Source organism: Ursus americanus, chromosome 27 (genome assembly GCF_024610735.1).
Source record: "Ursus americanus isolate L20-20 chromosome 27, mUrsAme1.1.p, whole genome shotgun sequence".
Taxonomy (NCBI): Eukaryota; Metazoa; Chordata; class Mammalia; order Carnivora; family Ursidae; genus Ursus; species Ursus americanus.
In genome coordinates, this window is record NC_142153.1 from 25,174,413 (window position 1) to 25,195,144 (window position 20,732).

General features: G+C 41.3%; 1 long non-coding RNA gene across 5 annotated transcripts in view; it reads left to right on the forward strand.

Moving 5' to 3' along the window:
* The window catches only part of LOC123800897 (uncharacterized), a 199,510-nt gene that overhangs the window by 4,223 nt on the left and 174,555 nt on the right, over positions 1-20,732 (forward strand). For 3 of the 5 annotated variants that reach the window (XR_006782048.2, XR_006782046.2, XR_006782049.2), the window contains exon 3: positions 528-729. The exons of the other annotated variants lie outside the window; for them this stretch is intronic. This is a non-coding gene — a long non-coding RNA (uncharacterized LOC123800897). The remainder of the gene's footprint in view (positions 1-527; positions 730-20,732) is intronic. 5 annotated transcript variants of the gene reach the window in all.

A 20,732-nucleotide genomic window follows, 5' to 3' on the forward strand; every position in this document is an offset into this window, starting at 1 on the left:
AGATCACAAAAATAAAATATCCAGAAAGATAACATTACGTAAGTGTATCATGTCTCTGTAGAGTCTATCTTTCTTTCGATTATGAAAACCATTTTATATTTTCTACACCTAGCAAGAAAAGTCGTCTTTCCTCTAGTGTGGTAAATGGAAATTTAGTGTTTATCACCGTTAGGATGTATAAAATACTCAGCCTCACACTCTGACTTTAATGCATATTCAGTAGAAATCTAACTGGGTTTTTTTTTTTTTTTGGTTGGGGGAGGTGTGAAGGAGCAGGATAACAGTACAGTGGGACCTTGACAAATTTGATCTAAAACTCATGAAGGAAAACAATTTTTTTAAAGGAGGAATACTGAGTGGCAGACAGAATGATGTTCGTCCAAAGATAACCAACATAATTTTTGCAACCTGTGAATAAATTAGTTTACATGGCAAAGAACAATGTGGGACTCAGGTGGAATTTAGGATTACCAATCAGCTCACCTTGGAACCCCGGGCTGTCCAGGTGGACCCCATGTAATCACCAGGGTCCTTTCAAGTAGAAAAGGGAGGCCGAGAAGGTGCTCAGAGGGAGGCAACTGGAGAGAGCTCCAGTCCTGTTTGCTGGCTTTGAAGACGGAGGAAGGCTGCAGAACAGATCCCCTCCCAGAGCCCCCAAAGGAACCAGCCCTGCTGACACCTTGGCTTTAATCCAGTGAGGCTCACCTTGGACTTCTAATCTCCAAAACTGTGAGATAACAAATTTATATTACTTAAGCGGCAATAGAAACAACACACGGGGCGGGGTGGCTTTCTTCAGTAGGTAATCGTATTTTCATTCGTGAAGAGATAAATGGTTCAGGGGAGCAAAATGAAGAGCCCAAAAAATCCATGTACTGTGTATTTTGTGTTTTTTTTGAAAATGGCATTTAAAACCAGAGGAAAAATGAATTAGTAAAAAAATGTTACTACCACTGTCCATGTTTTGGAAAAATGTTGTAAATGAACATGACAACACCAGAATGAAAGCCAGATGGGATTTAAACATAAAAATGTTAACAAAAAAATTAAAAACATGGGCATGTTAGAAAAAATAGAAGATAATACTTCTACAATATTCAGGTAGAGGAGGTCTTCTTTGGAATGATCCTAAGACCATACTCCTAAAGTATAGGTTCTCAAGAGATCTTGGAATCTCCACAGAGTAATCTGACAGCAGAGTAAGTAAACGATCATGTCTATGCTATAAACTACAGACTATTCACCCTGAATACTATGAGATTTTAGGGTGTCTGGTTTGAGGAACACCCAGACTGAATCTACATGAACTCAAGTGTGGAGTGTCATTAAAGAAAGCTGTAACCTGATCAATTGTAGTGTAAACTGTCCAGGTGGTAACAGGGTACTGATCTGGATGGGATGCCCTTAGAAACAAGGGGAAACACTTGTCTCACCAACAACCTAAAATCGTAGCCCAGTTCTCTGCCTCGAGTGGTCAGCCACCACGCAAGCCTTTATTTTTTTTTTACTTGTAAAACTACAACAGGCATCCTTGTTTCAGAAGACCTAAATAATACGTATGTGTGTAAATGTGTGTGTGTGTGTGTGTATATATATATGATGAAATCTGGACGACCCTTTCAGAGCCGTCCCAGATCCTGCTCTCTCCCCTAGAGGCCAGAGTTGCAATAACGCTCTAGTTCTTCACCTGTGCTTCTGTTAGCAGGTGTTTGTGCATCCATGGCCCTGTTTGCCTCTTGTGATCCAAACGAAAACCTTCAGGTCATGTCCATCCCTCCCCAACCAAGGTCCTATTTGGGGGAAGTTGGCTTTAGTCCGGGCTCTGGGGACGGGCCATGATTAGCATCAGGCGGTGGTGTCTGAAGTGTAGACCTTGAGCCCTTGAAGCTCCCCCAAGACACGTCCAGGTGCCGCAAGGTGAAATGTTCGGTGATGTCAGGGAGTCCTCATTGGCCTTTCGTATTGTGTGGAGTTTTCAGTGACGGTGTTGGGTAGCCCTGCTAGCACCCAAGCACGCATCAAAGCCAAAACACCACAGCACCTGGTGCCCACGTGCTCATCGCCACATACTCGCGGCGAAAACCCACTCGTTTCAGTTCATATCCTTGATGAAGCAACGAAAAGCCCCCAAGCTTACTAAATCCTTACCTTTCAACGTTGTGCGGGAGTTAAGTGGGGGTGTCTATGAGGCATGTGTGATTTCACTGAAGTGCAGAAGTTCTCTGGAGGAAAACTTTCCTTTTTCAGACTGAATTAGCTACCTTTTTTTTGTTGTTGTTTGTCTTTGAAAGGAACATCCTTTTTACTTGCAAGAATAGCCTAAGTTATGGTTATTCTGGCAGATATTTTCTAAAAAATGAACAAAATGTCACTTCCAGGAAAACAACGGAGAGCATTGCTGGTAATAAAACCGGAGGTTTCAAATGAAAATGAGAGTTTGGGGAAGCTTAAATCTGCTCCCAGGACTCTGAGCTGTTCCCAATACTTCAGACTCTTAAAAATTCTGTGATAATAACCACTGTGACTTTTCAGTATTGCATGTCAATATTTTAGAAGGTTTGCAAAAATAAGTGAACCGATGATTTGTAAGCCAGTGCTTCATGTCCAAATCATTGCATGGTTAAGGGGCTCTTCCAAAGTGCAAGAGAGACCCATGGATTTTAATGTAATAGGGTACAACGCTTTCCTGTATTAAGCTCCGCAACACTAATAACCTCTAAGAAATTACCAGTTGCTGAGTTTAATAACGTGCATACTCTTCTCTGGAAAGGCACTCCTTCCTTTTTTTCCAATCACATATCTGATGGAGGTCAGGTGCTCTTGATTCGCCTCTACCAAGAAAACATGGCAGCAGAGTGAATCCAGGGAATGCAGCTATATTCAATTAAGCCCCACAGTAAAGAAACTTGCAAGACGAGGTATAACTGTAGCCACTCTTCTCACTAAATTTACTTTTGGAAGTCTATTTTTTCATGAAAATATTGTTAGAATGCAATGGGTTTTCAAGCTTTCTTAAAGGAACTAAATATTTCTATATTTCTTGTTTTGATTTCCAAAACAGTAAATATCAATAGGTAGAAATTTTTTTTTTTTTAAGCTTTGTCTAATGGTTTCTTGAACCATTGGTCACTACAAAGTAGCCCCACTTGGGTTGCCACAAAAATTGGTTTAGGGAAGAACCCCTAAGGGCTTCTGAGACCCAAAGATGGTTGGGGGATTCTGGAAAACAATCCTGTCCACTGTGCTGAAAGACCTACCAGAAGAGATGTTCCTCTTTCTTTTCCACCTAGTGACTCGATTGGGGTGACACCTGGAACTGCATAGCCGCTTGGCCATCTCATGGAAAGTCAGTTTTAGGATGGTGCTGACACCCACCAGAGAAATAGATAAGGACTTAATTTGGATTTTACTCCGAGATGGGAGTATCTTGGACAGAGAAGTAACAAAAGGATCACCTTGGCTGCCACATGCATTTGCGGGGGGCCATCATAACAAAGCCTCCCAGGCTGGGCAGCTGTTGAATCAAACCAGCTATGAAAACTACTGGTTATAGGAGCAAACAGGTCTCTATGAAAGCCAGGTTGATGTGGGTTTCTCTTTTCTCTGTTATCTACCCAGTCCTCTGCACTAGAAACTGACAGTTTACTCTGCATTTCTCTGTCGCTCAGTGTTGGCACTAGGTCACTATTCACTCCGTCAGTTACTGAATGCTTATGTGCAAGGCCCTGTTATAGGACCTGGTAATACAGCCGTGACCAAGGCGGAGAAGATCCCTGTCTTGGTGTTACTCTCATGTCGGTGGCAAGAGATGGATAATAGCGCGTCAAGGAGTTACAAGGGCAAGCAGTGAGCTAAGATAATGTGAGGTGATAGCTGTGAAGTGACACCTTTATATGGTAAGGCTAGGAAATGCCTCCCCAAGGAGGAGACTTTTAAGTTACAATTGCAATTATAAGGACTAAGATGAGAGCATTTCAGTCTGAAGGAAAAGCAAGTGCAAAGGTCCTGAGGCAGGAAGGGGCTGAGTAAGCAGTTTTAATTTCTCACTGGCTAAATCCTTACAGTCCTTCTTGATTCTTCTTCCCTATCCTGCATGCAATCTATCAGTGAAGTCTATTGGCATCACCACCAAAATACATCCAGAACTCATTCCCTCTTTCTACCTCTCATTGACCACCCCATCCAAGGTGCCACCCTTTTACCTGTACAACTGTGCTAGCCTCCAGTTAGTCTCCCCCCTAATACTCTAGCCCCTCACAATCCTATTCACTGTATTTGAAATGTGTCCTCAAAATTCATACAATAAAGTCCTAACCCTCAGAATCTCAGAATAGGACCTTATTTGGAGATAGGGTCTTTACAGAGGTAGTCAAGTTCAAATGAGGCGCTTCAGGGGGCCTTAATTCATTACGACCGGTGTCCCTATAAGAAGGGGAAATTGAGGTCCATGCACAGAGGGAACATGAAGAGACAGGTAGGGTAAAGATGGTCCTCTCAGCCAACGAGTGTGGCCTGGACCTGACCCTGCCCTACAGCCCTCTGAAGGAATCAACCCTGCCAACACCTTGACTGCAGACTTCAGCCTCCACAACTGTGCCCCAGCAAATTTCTGTGTGACCTGCCCAGCCTGGGCTGCTTCGTCATGGCGGCCCCAGCAAATGCATGCGGCAGCCAAGGTGATCCTTTAGTTACTACTCTGCCCAAGATACTCTATCTCAAAGTAAAATCCAAATTAAGTCCTGCCTGTGGCCCACCAGCCCCCAGGAGCCGTCTCCTGACCAGGTGGAGAATGGCTGTGCCTCAGACTCCCAGCTTCAGCTATGAGTGACCGAACTAAACCCTCCTCAACAGGACCTTATTCTTTGCTCCAGGAAATTCGTGCCAGTAAGTGACTTTTTTGTTTGCTTCATGAATCCCTGCATTTCTTTGACACCGACGATAGGCTGCTCAGCCAAACCCTTCTCAGGACAGCTGAGGGCTCATTTGGGTCAACTGCCTTCTCTGGACAAACTACTCCGTGGCGTGCTTAGCCAAGAACCGCTGGTGTGTCTGACTTGCTCAGAAGCCCTTGCCTAGTCGTGTCTACCAGCTGTGAACTGGTACCTCACTGACTTTGTCCAAACCCGATTAGGTCCCCACATTGACTGACCTTCCTAAAACTCTTCAAGCCCAGACCCTAAAACCCCATAAATGTGCTCTCCTCTCTCTTCTGGGACTCTGAGACTGTCCAGATGGGGAGTGTCCTTACTGTGGCAAGTAAGCAGTGGTCTTGCTTGATCAAGAAGTGACTCTGGTCTGTTTGGAGAGCCAACCACCCTGACCTTTTGCTGTCCTTCCCTTACATTGAGTAGGATGGTCTTGCCAGAATTTGACGTGTTCTTCCCTCAGCTAGGAGCACGTTTGCCCTCTTTCCCAGGCTCTGTCAGATGTTCCGAGGGACTATCCCATAACCATCCTGTGCGACCTCTGTGCCCCCTTTGTGTGATTACTGACCTTATAACAGACACTAATTTCCACCAATATTCACACTCCCCTTCTTTTATAATAATTACACATGGCCGCATAAAATAAAACGCACTTCCCAGCTTTTCTTGGACCTAGATGATCGATTAGCCAGTGAAATGTAAAAGGAAGGAGCCTGTGTGTGGTATGTGTTAGGGTAGCCTTGTCTTTTTAGATGAAGTTGTAGGTCATGGCTGGAGTCCCAGCAGCCAAACTGTAGGCACGCATAGCAGCCCAATCCCAAATGGAATGTGAATTCCTGACACCATGGAGTATCCTACCAGCGTCGGACTTACCACCTCCCAGTATTATGAAAGCGAAAAAGAAACTTGTTTAAGCTTGTTGTTGTTGTTGGTGGTGGTGGTGGTGGTTTGTTATTTGAAGCCAAGCCAGATCCTAAATAATATAATCCCCCTTATCCTGCTTTCTTTTTTTTTTTTTTTTTTAAGATTTTATTTGAGAGAACAAGTGGAGGGGAGTGGCAGAGTGAGGGAGAAGCAACCTCCCCACTGAGCAGAGAGCCAGATGCAGGGGCTCGATCCCAGGACCCTGAGATCATGACCTGAGCTGAAAGCAGACGCTTAACTGACTGAGCCACCCAGGTGCCCCCAACAATACATTTATTTCTATTTGATGTGGATTTTTGTCTTTCCCTAACTAAAATATATGCTCCTTGAAACATGACACCATTTCGTCTTTGCTGTATTTCTACAGCCTGGACCAATGCCTAGCAAACAATAAGTCAATAAAAACTTGTTGAATTGAAGAGGAACTTTGCACTCCAAGAAGATGTGCCGTGGTTTTCTCCCCCCAGGGCGTATTGACTACCCCTGGCACACTGTCACTAAGTAGGTACATTCGGGGTGCATTCCTAATTCATGCCCCTTTCTTTAGCAGTGCTCCCCAACTTAGTCCCTGCTAAGTGAGATCTGCAGAATCGGGGTTATACAAGGGAATCTGTCTCTTCAGCTCCTGGTGTTGGATCCATGATAATTATGTCCCAGACAATTAGAGACCAAAATTCTGAGCCCAACAGACCTGAGCAGTAGGGCATAGAAATAATGTAGAATTACAGTCATAACTGGCATTGTGGAAACCCCAAATGGCACACATGTTGCTGCTTTGGGAGAACTGGAACAAATCGACCTGTAGGGATAAATCTGCAGCATCCACACAGCCTACGTCCCCACAAGAAAGGGAGCGAGAAGGGAAGGAGCCTTGATTCTTCATCATAGACTCCCTTTTACCTAATCTGCTTCGAGTAGGTTTATATTCCCTGTATCGGAACAACCCAGGCTAAGACCTCCTTGGATGACTTTGGGGCATGTGCTTTTCTGGACAAGGCTGAAGCCCTTCCCAGTCTGGTCCCAACCTGCCTTTCTGACATCCTGTTTCTTTATGTGCTTGTTCCCAACCTGAGCTCCATTCACAGAAGCTCCTTTCTGTTCTCTAAGACAGCTGTGCTGTCTGGTACTTTAGGATTTTGTAAGTGTTCTCACTTCTGCTAGAATGTTCTTCCTCCGTAACTTGTGCATTGGGACCTAGCTCAAATTTTCTCCCTGCTAAAAGTATCCCCAGACCTTGTCCCCTCTTCCTTCCCCAGACAGTGGGGCACTCCCTTGTCCCTCAGCAGTCCCTTGAACACACCTGTGTTCCAGGACTTATCATAAGTTACCATAATTTGTTGAAATGCTTGTTGGTGTTTCTCTTAGCAGAGAATACGCTTTGAAGTCCTCTTCCTCTTTGCAGCCTCAACCCAGACCATTGTCCTGCATAGGTCAGATGCTCAGTCCCACACCCAACATTTTTCTAGTTGGCTGTGATCTGCCTTTGCCCACCCAAAGTGCCTTGGCCACACAGCCGTTCCAGTTCCCCAGATGTTCTCGAGTGAGTCCATTCCCCTCTTCGTGTTTGGCTAATCCACTCTTTGCTAATCTCCCTGGAATCTACAGATTGCTTTTGAGCTGCAGTCCCTTTTTTAAAATCTGCCTCGTAGACATCTGAGCTTGGGAATGCTACAAGAATTTTAAGTGTTCTTAGCAGGAAGTGTGCACCATCACCACCCTGCTCTTCCTGGAATCCTCTCCATTTGATACTAAGACTCAGAATAGCCCTCCACTTTTCCCTTGGCTTCATCCATGCGCACTGCACCCTGAATGTTATACAATTAGCTAGTGGGGTTCCTTTATTCCAATTCCTTTTTTAAGAAATGCCTTTTGACTTACCCTGTCTTTTCTGCTGAACCCTTGACGTTATTTCTGCTCCACTACTGTGCTGGTACTGTCGCCTGTCACTTCCCCCACTGCCACCAGCACCACTTTTCTAAAATGAATATGATCTTACCCCTCTCCCTCTGAAAACTCTTAGTGACTCTCTTTTCTAAGGATAAAGTCACACCTCTTTATGGCTTCCAGTTCCTTTTATGACCTGGCCCAGCTGGCTCGGTGGCGGTGCCAGGCACCACTCAAGGGGAGCGACATGGCTCTGTACTGAGACGCTGGCCTGACCTACATCTGCTTTCATCCTGTCCCACAAGTGGCAATCCTTTCCGCTGACAATATCCAGCCACCTGTTTCTCCTGGCCGCCTGCTTCAAATATGACTCATGCTTTTGGCTTCATGCTTCAGAAGCAACTCTTCCTTTCTAATTCTGTCTCTCCCCAAAATATTTAAACTTGACATACGGTAATAACTTGTGTGTATTTCACTTTGTTACGAATAAGCCACATGGTAACTTATAATGATGCATTCGGAATAAAACAAGTAATGAGAAAACAAAATCAGGGATCGGTAGGTACTCCTAGGGCAAGAGGAGGTCTGTGCCATGCAGCCTTCTCTGGTGAGGTGAGGACACAGCTTTATCCTGAAGGACGTTCCACTTTTGGAGCCAAGTGTCCATAAAAGTTTCCCAAAAGAAGTATAAGTAGGGGCGCCTGGGTGGCACAGCGGTTAAGCGTCTGCCTTCGGCTCAGGGCGTGATCCCAGCGTTATGGGATCGAGCCCCACATCAGGCTCTTCCGCTATGAGCCTGCTTCTTCCTCTCCCACTCCCCCTGCTTGTGTTCCCTCTCTCGCTGGCTGTCTCTCTCTGTCAAATAAATAAATAAAAAAAATCTTAAAAAAGAAAAAGAAGTATAAGTAATGTTGATATTTAATATCAGATGATAAGATCATCAACGATTGCCTTTAGTTTACGTAGCTCAAGGTTCGCATGCCCAGCATAGGATGCTGAGTAGAGGTTCTATAATGGTCTTGCGAGATCCAGGTAGAACTGGGCATCTGAGCTAGCTCAACTGTGGCTGACACATTGGTAAAGTAGACAACTGTTTTTCTTCTTCCACGCCCTGGAAGAAGAAAACAGAGAACTGCAAAAACGATTGCTGGTAGCTACTGATAAGCGTGGGAAGTTATTTTTTTGGAATGGAGGTTGTAGAGATTCCTACTGTCCATTCTACCCTTCTTTGTAGTGAGAACTTGGAATTTAAGCTGTGTAGATGGCCATGCAGCTAACGGTTTTCCCTATTTCCCTCGTAGCAAAGCATGGCAAGCATGGCCATGTGACTACATTGACTACAGTCAATGGAATGTGAGCAGAGGTGTTGTCTGAGACCTCTGGGAAGCATCTTAAAAAGAAGTGCTCCCTTCATTTCTACTTATCTCTTCTGGTTGGTGGAATGCAAAAGTGACAGCCAAAGCTTGAAGAGCTCTTTTGGGCTATGTGGCAGACGAGTAAGCTGGAGGGAGCTGGGATCTTGGAACTTCTAGGGCCATTGACAGGGGTGTGTGTGTGTGTGTGTGTGTGTGTGTGTGTGAGAGAGAGAGAGAGAGAGAGAGAGAGAGAATTGCAGCTAAAGTTAATCCTGAGAGAAACGGATGTTGTTTAGAAGTTAGAGTCCATGGCCTTCCAATGGGTAAGCATGAGAAGATCAAGGATGATGGAGGGGGAGTTAAGCATTTATTTTCCATCTGACATTTTAGAGTAGGTTGAATTCTTAGAGTCTTTAGGAGTTAAAAGAACCGTTTTAATAAGAATGAATGAATTCTGGGCAAATTCAGAGGTCCTTTGGTTCTTGAGAGATGGTACTAAAGATTTAGGAGAGAACTCTCCTCTGCACTCCTCTCTGAAGTAACTGATTAGGAGTGGCCAGAGAAGAAAACCATAGGGACATTATTGTTCTCCTGGTGGGAAGGTTCTCATTCTACAAATCCGTTCTATTGTGTAGTAATCTATTACAAGAACAGACTACAATTTACCTATTCTGTTGATGGACATATAATTTATCTTTTATTCTATTGTATTGTATCATACTCACCGATTTGTGTATGTGGAACTATTCTTGCATCCCAGGGATGAAATCTCCTTGCTCAAGGTGTATGATCCTTTCAATGCTGCCGAGTTTGGTTTGCTAGTATTTTGTTGAGAATTTTCACATCTGTATTCATCGGGGATATCAGATTGTAGTTGGCTTTTCTTGTGGTGCCCTTATCTGGCTTTGGTATCCGAGTACTGCTAACCTACTCCAAATATTTATCTTAGAAGAAATGATTCATGATTAGTAACAACTATATGCTGTCTTCCGATAATGTATCCAATATCATTTCTACTTTTTCCCAGGATGAAGTTGAAAGGTAAATATAACAATCACTATAAAATGTAGAGGGGTTTCCTCTCTAGCTTCTGGCCTTTATTGCTTTCTGTATTTAGAGTTCAGACAGTACTGGGGTTAAGTAAATAACCAAATGACCCAAATATGACTTACTCCAGAAAAGAGGGTGGGAGGTGGTGAGCAATAAGAATCGGTGGCATGGGTGGTACAGTTTGAGCTTGAACATCGTGCCTTTCTTCATGGGTAGAGATGCTGACATTCCCTCCCCACCCCCACTGCAAGATACTCATTTCTTCTTCACACTTACACAAATGACAGCCACCTATTAGGATTGTTTTTCTATGTCTATGAAGAATGCCATCGGTATTTCAATGGGGATTACATTGAATCTATAGATGACTTTGGGTAGTATGGATATTTTAACAATATTAATTCCAACTCATGAGTGTGACGTGTCTCGCCATTAGTTTGTGTTTTCTTTGGTGTCTTTCAGGAAAGGCTCATAGTTTTCATTGTACAGATCTTTAACTTGCTTGTTTAAAAGTATTTCTAAGTATTTTATTGTTTTTAATGCTGTTGGAATGGCATAGTTTTTGTCTTTCAGATGTTTTGTCATTAGTATATAGAAATGCAACTGATTTGTTTGTAGATTTTTGTATTCTGCAACTTCTCTAAATTGCTGGATAATTCCAACAGTTATTTGGTTTTCTTTGAGGTTTTTCTATATGCAAAATCATATCCTCTGCAAAAAGTGAGTTTTTCTTCTTTTCGGATTTGGGTGACTTTTATTTCTTTGTATTGCCTAATTGCGCTATCTAGGACTTCCAGCACTATTTTGAGTAGGAGTCGTTAGTGTGTGCATTCTTGTCTTGTTCCTGATTTTTTAAGAAAAGCTTTTAAATTTTCTCATTGAGTATAATGTTCACTGTGGGTTGTCATATATGACCTTAATTTTGATAGGGTATGTTCGTTCTCTATCCCATCTATAAAGGGTTTTTATCATAAGAGTATGTTGTATTTTGTCAGATGCATTTCTTGCACCTGTTGGGATGATCATGTGATTTTTTAAATTAATGTGATGTATTACGTTTATCAGTTTGCATATGTTGAACCATTCTTGCATCCCACAGGTAAAACCCACTCAATCATGGTGTATAACTCTTTTACTGAATTCTTGAATTTGATTTGCTATTATTTTGAGAATTTTTGCATCCATATTCATGGGAGATATTGGTCTATAGTTTCCTTAAGGTGTCATTATCTGACTTTGGTATCAGGGTAATGCTGGCTTCATATAATAGTTTGGTAGTTTTCCCTACTCCTCAATTTTTTGGAAGACTTTGAGAAAATTGGTATTAATTCTTTACATTTTTGTCAGAATTTGCTGGTGAAACTGGTGCGTTTCCTGCTTCAGAGATTTTCAAGTACTGATTTAATCTCTTTTCATTATTGGTTCAGACTTTCTACCTCTTCCTGATTTAGTCTTGGTAGGATGGTGTGCTTCTAGAAATGGATCCATTATCTAATTTGTTGATGAAATTGTTCATAATAGTCTTATGATCCTACGTATTTCTGTAGTATCAGTTGTAGGGTTTCCTCTTTCATTTCTAATTTTGGAATCTTTTCCTTAGTCTAGCTTAAAGTTCATCAATTTTATCTTCTTAAAAAACTGCTCTTAGCTTCATTAATTCTCTCTATTGTTTTTCTGGTCTCTATTTCAATTATTTCTGCTCTGATCTTTTCTTCTAACTTGACGCTTAGTGTGTTCTTTACTTCCTTGATGTGGAAGTTAGGTGGTTTGAGAGCTTTGTAATTTATTAATGCATGTATTTTTGTCATATCCCATATGTTTTAATATGTTGCATCTCCATTTTCATGGTTTCATTGTAATTTTTACATTCATTTTTATTTCTTTGACACACTGGTTCAGAGTGTTAATTTCCACATATTTGAACATTTTCTAGCTTGTTGAATTCTAGCTTCATACCATTGAGCTCAGAAAATATAGTTCAGTCTTTAATTTACTTAGATTTGTTTTGTGTTCCATCGTATTATCTATCCTGAATAATTTTATTTGTGCCGTCAAAGATGTGTATTTTTTAATTAAGATACTGAGTTTACTTCACATGTATATTTTTGTCTTCCCACCATTTCCATTTGTCTGAACACTGCTATGTCTTATCATAACATCCCATACACACTTAAAACCAAGCAAAGGGTGGAGTTCTATCATTAAAAAAATAGGCATTTCAGACAGCACATTCTTGATAATGGAACCTGGACAATATTTATAAGACGTAGGAATGAAAGTTCTCACTCTGCATTATAAAAAGAACAGCCAGATATCAACTGTTACAGAAATAAAATAAGATGGAAAATTTTAATAAACTGCTTAAACTATTTTCTTAAAGAGACTTCCTCCACTGCCAGAGATCTTGAATAGCCTTTGGTCAGTCATCTGGAAGCAATTCTTCATTCAATTGATGAACTTGGCTTCCTTTGGGAAGAGAACCACCTTTTTCTATACTTGTGTGCATTTTTACTTTAATGTCTTCTAGGTCCTTTCAGTGATTGGGGATTCTTTTCCTGGTATTTGAAGAATTCTTGACCTTTGATCTTGGCATTGATTGTTTTTAGTCTTTTCCATTCTGGTTTGATTTCTGTGCATATTTGGCTGGAGTATCTGATTATATATTTCTTTACTGGAGTCTTTTCTTCAGCTTCCTCATCAAAATCATCATCAATACCATCTTCATCAGCAGCAAGTTTTAGTTTTTTCTGTGGATCCTTGCTACCACTTCCAGGGGCAGACTGCTTTCCAGATATATTAAGGAGTTTCACAAAGGATATGTATTTGGATGGAATGTTCTATAGAGGTCTGTTCTAAACTGTGGTTCAATTTCAACTTTTTCTGTCTGCATGACCTATCCTTCGCTAATAGAGAGCGAAGTCCTCTACTATTATCGTGTTGTCTATTTCTCCCTTTATATCTGTTAATGTTTGTTTACTATATTTCAGTTCGTGCTGTTGGATGCATATATACTTCTTGATGTATTGACCCTTTATCATTCTATAACGGTCTTCTTTGTTACTGTTTTGGCTTGAAGTTGATATTCTCTGAAAGAAGTATGGCTCCTCCCATTTCCTTTTGGTTTCTACTTTATGGAAAGTCTGCCATCTCTTCACTTTGAGTTTTAGAAATGAAATGAATCTCTTATAGGCAGCATATCATTGGATTTGGGGGGGGGGTTTGTGTGTGTTTTTTAATTCAGCCACTCTGATTTTTTATTTATGAGTTGAATCCGTTGACATTTAGAATGATTATAAGTATGTAAGGACTTCTCCCATTTTACCTTTTGCCTTTGGGTTGCTTTGTATTACCATTGTTTCTATATCCTTCTGTTCCACCTCTGTAAATTGGTGATTTTCCACAGTGATTTGCTCCATCTCCATCCCTTTTAATGTTTTGTGACTCTAAATTTTTTCTTTATGGTTACTGTGAGGTTTACATTAAAGCATATGTAAAATACTCCACTGAACTTAGTTTGCCCATGAAGTTTTCAGCCTTTTAATGCTTTTTCGGATATCTGATGTCACAATTTATCTGTCCATATGTCCATTTGTTACTTATTACACTAGTTACAGTTGGGCTTTTTAAAGATTTCATATATTTATTTGAGAGAGAGAGAGTGAGTGCACAAGCAGGGGGATCAGCAGAGGGAGAAGGAGAAGCAGCCCAATGCGGAGCTTGATCCAAGAACCCCAGGATCATGACCTAAGCCAAAGGCTGATGCTTAAGCAACTGAGCCATCCAGGCTCTTTTCTTTAACCTTTACACTATGGGTAATTAATATACTGCTCTTTTTTTTAAAAATTTTTATTATGTTATGTTAGTCACCGTATAGTACATCATTAGTTTTTGATGTAGTGTTCCATGATTCATTGTTTGCATGTAACACCCAGTGCTCCATGCATTCCATGTCCTCCTTAATACCCATCACTGGCCTATTCCAATCCCCCACCTCCCCCACCTCCAAAGCCCTCAATGTGTTTCCCAGAGTCCATAGTCTCTCGTGGTTCATTCCCCCTTCTGTTTACCTCTTCATTCTTCCCTTCCTTCTCCTACCGATCTTCCTGCTATTTCTTATGCTCCATAAATGAGTGAAACCATATGATAATTGTCTTTCCCTGCTTGACTTATTTCACTTAGCATAATCTCCTCCAGTCCCATCCATGTTGCTGCAAATGTAGGGTAATCGTTCTTTCTGATAGCCGAGTAATGTTCCATTGCATAGATGGACCACATCTTCTTAGTCCATTCATTTAGCTATTGTGGACAATGCTGCTATGAACATTGGGGTGCATATGGCCCTTCTCTTCACTACATCTGTATCTTTGGGGTAAAAACCCAGTAGTGCAATTGCTGGGTCATAGGGTAGCTCTATTTTTAACTTTTTAAGGGACCTCCACACTGTTTTCCAAAGTGGCTGTACCAACTTGCATTCCCACCAACAGTGTAAGAGGGATCCCCTTTCTCTACATCCTCGCCAACATTTGTTGTTTCCTGCCTTGTCCATTTTTGCCATTCTAACTGGCATAAGATGGTATCTCAGTGTGGTTTTGATTTGAATTTCCCTGATGGCTAATGACTTTGAACATTTTTTTCATGTGTCTGTTAGCCATTTGTGTGTCTTCATGGGAAAAGCGTTCATATCTTCTGCCCATTTTTTGATTTGATTATTTGTTTCTCATGTATTGAGTTTGAGAAGTTCTTTATAGATCTTGGATACCAGCCTTTTATCTGTAGTGTCATTTGCAAATATCTTCTCCCATTCTTTGGGTTGCCTCGTTGTTTTTGATGACTGTTTCCTTTGCTGTGCAGAAGCTTTTTATCTTGATGAAGCCCCACAAGTTCATTTTCTCTTTTGTTTCTCTTGCCTTTGGAGATGTGTCATGAAAGAAGTTGCTGTGGCCCATGTCAAAGAGGTTTCAGCCTATGTTCTCCTCTAGGATTTTGATGAATTCCTGTCTCACATCGAGGTCTTTCATCCATTTGGAGATTATCTTTGTGTAGGGTGTGAGGGAGCAGTCAAGTTTCATTCTTTTGCATATAACTGTCCAATTTTCCCAGCACCATTTATTGAAGAGACTGTCTTTTTTCCACTGGATGTTTTTTTCCTGCTTTGTCAAAGATTAGTAGCCCATAGAGCCGAGGGTCCATTTCTGAAGTCTATTCTGTTCCATTGGTCTATGTGTCTGTTTTTGTGCCAGTACCATGCTGTCTTTGTGATCACAGCTTTGTAGTATAGCTTGAAATCAGACAACGTGATGCCCCCAGCTTTGTTTTTCCTTTTCAACAATTCCTTAGTGATTCGGGGCCTTTTCTGGTTCCACACAAATTTAAGGGCTGTTTGTTCCAGCTCTTTGAAAAATGTCATTGGTATTTTGATCAGGATGGCATTGAAAGTGTAGATTGCTCTGGGTAGCATAGACATTTTAACTATGTTTATTCTTCCGATCCATGAGCATGGAATGTTTTTCCATCTTTTTGTGTCTTCAATGTCTTTCAACAGTGATCTGTAGTTTCTAGAATATAGATCCTTTACGTCTCTGGTTAAGTTAATTCTGAGATATCGTATGGTTTTTGGTGCTATTGTAAATGGAATTGATTCCCTAATTTCTCTTTCTTCAGTCTCATTGTTCATGTATAGAAATGCAACTGATTTCTGAGCATTGATTTTGTATCCTGCCACATTACTGAAGGGGGTGGAGTCTTTTGGGTTTTCCATATAAAGTATCATGTCATCTGCGAAGAGAGAGAGTTTGACTTCTTCTTTGCCAATTTGAATACCTTTTATTCCTTTTTTGTTGTTTGACTGCTGTTGCAAGGACTTGTAGTACTATGTTGAACAATAATGGTGAGAGTGGGCATCCCTGTCGTGTTCCTGATCTTAAAGGAAAGGCTTTCAGCTTTTCCCCATTGAGAATGATGTCCGCCATAGGCTTTTCAGAGATGGTTTTTATGAAATTGAGGAATGTACCCTCTATCCCTACACTCCGAAGGGTTTTAATCAGGAAAGGATGCTGTATTTTGTCAAATGCTTTTTCTGCATCAATTGAAAGGATCATATGGTTCTTGACTCTTTTCTTATTGATATGATCTATCACACTGATCGATTTGCAAATGTTGAGCCACCTTGCATCCCAGGGATGAATCACACCTGGTCGTGACAGATAATTCTTCTAATGTACTGTTGGATCCTGTTAGCTAGGATCTTGTTGAGAATTTTGGCATCCATATTCATCAGGGATATTAGTCTGTAATTCTCCTTTTTGATGGGGTCTTTGCCTGGTTTGGGGATCAAGGTAATACTGGACTCATAGAATGAGTTTGGTAGTTTTCCTTCTGTTTCTATTTTTTTTTTTGAAACAGCTTCAGGAGAATAGGTATTTCTTTTTTGAATTCCCCGGGGAATCCATCAGGCCCTGGACTCTTGTGTTTGGGGAGGTTTTTGATAACTGCTTCAATCTCTTCATAATTAGTCTGTTTAAATAATCAATTTCTTCCTGTTTCAGTCTTGGTAGTTTATAGGTTTCCAGGAAGGCATCTATTTCTTCCAGGTTGTTTAATTTAGGCATATAATTGATAATAGTTTCTAATGATTCTTTCTATTTCTTTGGTGTTGGTTGTGATCTCTCCCCTTTCACTTATAATTTTATTACTTTGGGTCCTTTCACTATTCCTTTGAATAAGCCTGCCCAGTGGCTTATCGATCTTATTTATTCTTTCAAAGAACCAGCTTCTCGTTTTGTTGATCTGATCTACTGTGCTCCTGGTTTCTAATTCATTGATCTCTGCTCTAATCTTGATCAACTGCCTTCTCATGCATGGCTTAGGCCTGTTCTTCTGTTCCAGCTCCATCTTCTTGAGGTGAGAATATGAAAACTGCATTTTAGATTTTTCTATTTTTTTGAATGAGGCTTGGATGGCTATGTATTTTCCCCTTAGGACTGCCTTTGCAGTGTCCCATAGGTTTTGGACCGATGTGTTTTCATTCTCATTGGTTTCCATAAATTGCTTAAGCTCATCTTTAATTCCCTGGTTTACCCAATCATTCTTAAGCAGGATGGTTCTTAGTTTCCAAGTGTTTGAGTTTCTTCCAAATTTTTCCTTGTGATTGAGTTCCAGTTTCAAAGCATTGTGGTCTGAGAATATGCAGGGAGTAATCTCAGTCTTTTGGTATTGGTTGAGACCTGTTTTGTGACCCAATATATGGTCTATTCTGGAGAACATTCCATGTGCATTCGAAAAGAATGAGTATTCTGTTGTTCTGGGTTGTAGTGTTCTATATATATCTGTGAGGTCCATCTGGTCCAGTATGTCATTCCAAGCTCTTGTTTCTTTGTTGATTTTCTGCTTAGGTGATCGGTCTATTGCTGATAGTGGAGTGTTGAGGTCCCCTACTATTAACGTATTGTTATCTATATGTCTTTTTATTCTGGTTAAGGGTTGGCTTGTGTATCTAGCTGCTCCCCTGTTGGGGGCATAGATATTTATAATTGTCATATCCACTTGTTGGATATATCCTTTAAAAATTATATAGTGTCCTTCTGTATCTCTAACTATGGTCTTTAGTTTAAAATCCAGTCTGTCGGATATGAGAATTTCTACCCCAGCTTTCTTTTGAGGTCCGTTGGCATGAAAAATGGTTCTCCATCCCTTCCCTTTCAGTCTGGATGTATCTTTAGGTTCAAAGTGAGTCTCTTGTAGACAGCATATGGATGGGTCATGTCTTTTTATCCAATCTGCAACCCTGTGGTGTTTTATGGGAGCATTTAGGCCATTCACATTGAGAGTGATTATTGAGAGAGATGATTTTAATGATGTCATGTTACCTGTGAAGTCTTTGTTTCTATAAGATTGTAAATTTCTGTTCTGTATCACTCTTGGGGTCTTTTTACTTTTATAGAACCCCCTCTTAATATTTCTTGTAGGGCTGGCTTGGTAGTCACATATTCTTTCAGTTTCTGCTGATCTTGGAAGCTCTTTGTCTCTCCATCAATTCTATCAATGACAGCCTTGCTGGATAAAGGATCCTTGGCTGCATGTTCTTCTCACTTAGTGTTCTGAGTATGTCTTGCCAGCTTTTTCTGGCTTGCCAGGCCTCTTTAGACAGGTCTGACGTTATTCTGATGTTCCTCCCTCCTTAGGTAAGGATTCTCTTCTGTCTGGCCACTTTCAAGATTGTATCCTTGGATCTAAGATTTGTGAATTGTACTATTGTGTGATGTGTTGTTGGTCTGTTCTCATTGATCTTGGGAGGGGTTCTCTCTGCCTCTTGGACATGAATGCTTGTTTCCTTCCCCAGATGAGGGAAGTTCTCAGCTGCAATTTGTTCAAATATCTCTTCTGTTTCTCCAACCCCTCGGGGATGCTGATGATTCTGACATTGGAATGTTTCACTGAGTCAGTAATCTCCCGTAATCTACATTCTTGAGATTGGATTTTTTTTTGGAGCCAAGTTCCCTTTTTTTCCTTCTTTTCTACCATCCCATCTTCCAATTCACTAATTCATTCTTCTGCCTCATTTACCCTGGCCATCAGAGCGTCTAGTTTAGAATGCATTTGATTCATAGCATTTTTAATTTCTGCCAGATTTTCTCTCATTTCCACCCTTAGAGATTCTATATTCTCCTTAATATTATTGTTAATATTTTTTTCAAGCCTATACATCATCTTGACCATTGTTACTCTGAACTCCATTTCTGACAATTTGGTTATATCCATATCCATCAGTTCTGTGGCAGAGGCCACAGTCTCTGTGTCCTTTCTTTGCTGAGGGTTTCTCCTTCTCATCATTCTGATGAGGAGATGTTGCGGGGATGCACAGAGCCCAAATTATTGACAAGGACCTAGGCAGTGTGCACTTGTTTTATAGGGATCTTAGGGATGTGGGCTTCTTGATTTTTCAGCCTGCCTTCTGGGGGAGGGGCCTGCCGCACTGATATTCATGCAACCCTGTTTGGGTAGAGTTGCCCCATCCCCTGCGATGGGGCATGGGGCTGGGCACAATGTGAGCTGGTATTTCCGGGCTTTTGTTCTCTGGCAGCTTTCCCTGGCGGTTTTCTGTGGCTCTTCTGAGAGTCAGAGCCGCAGTGGCCGAATCCCAGCCTCTGTCTCAGAACAGAGATCGCAGTCCGCTCTCCACTGAGCTCTCCTGGCCACTCTAACTCTGTTTCCGTTGGTGCTGCTAAAAACCCCATAGCATCCCAGGTTGTGCACCCCACAGCCGCTCTCCCAGCCCTCACTTCCCAGGCCCGTAAGTCTCTGTCCTTTGTGCTTCTAACACCGCCAGCTGCCCCTGGTTCCCACATGTGTTCCCGTGCTCCCTGTTTCAGTGTGGTTTGCGCACGCTCCGGAGCGCCGGTTTTCAGTCTGGTTGCATGCATGTTCCTCTCCTCATGGTCTGTCTGCTCTCTCGCGGGTTCTGGTCCTTGAGTCGACCCCGCTCCCCAGTGCAGGTGGCTACCGCTTCCCGGTGCCCAAGCGCCATCGGCTCCCTACCCCTTCCGTTTATCTTCCGATATCTGTGCATGGATTCACGGCTCCCCGCTTCCTTCCTCGATACTCAGCACCGGAGATGTTCGTCCATAGAGATCCAGATGTATCTTCCTATGTCTCGGGCTGATTTCGTGGGTGTTCAGGATGGTCTGGTAGATATCCAGCTCAATTCAGGGGACCGGCTGAAAAAAGGTCCCCTACTCCTCTGCCATCTTTTTTCCTTCTCAACATACTGTTCTAATATGGAGTTTTCTGATTCTGACTGCCTGTTTTACGTCTTTACCGAGTATTGCTTGCATACTTTCATGTTTTTAAATGTCACTAATGAGCATCTATTTCAACTTAAAGAACTCCTTTAAGCATTTTTTTGTTTTTTTTTTTTTTTTTTTTTTTTTGCAAGGCAGGTCTAGTGGTGTTGAACTCACTTAACTTTTGTCTGGGCAGTTTTCTGGCCTGTACACATTTGAAGAATAATTGTGCTAGATAGAATATTCTTGGCTGCAATTTTTAATTTTTCAGCTCTTTGAGTATGTTCTTACACTCTCTCACCAGGCCTGTAGATTTTCTGCTAAGAAATCTGCTGAAAGGCTAATGGAGTTTCTTTGTGGATAACATTGTCTTTTCCCTTGGCTGCCTTTAGATTTCTTTCTTTGCCATTGACTTTGACATTTCATTATAATGTGTCTTGGAGATGGTCTTTTTAACTTTTTAAAGATATTTTCTTTTTATTTCATACTTTTAAATTTCTATTAAGGTATAATTGACATAAAACATACTAGTTTCAAGTGTCCAACATAATGATTTGATATTTATATGTATTATAAAGTGACCACCCTGATAGTTCTAGTTGATATCCATCACCACAAATTATTTTCATGATGATTTTTAGGATTTACTGTCAACTTTGAAACATGCAATACAGTATTATCAATAATAGCCTCCATGCTGCACTTTACATCCTCAAGACTTATAACTAGAAGTTTGTATACGTTGACACCCTTCACCAAGTTCATTCATACCCCAACCCCTGCCTCTGGCAACCACCCATCTCTTCTCTATATCT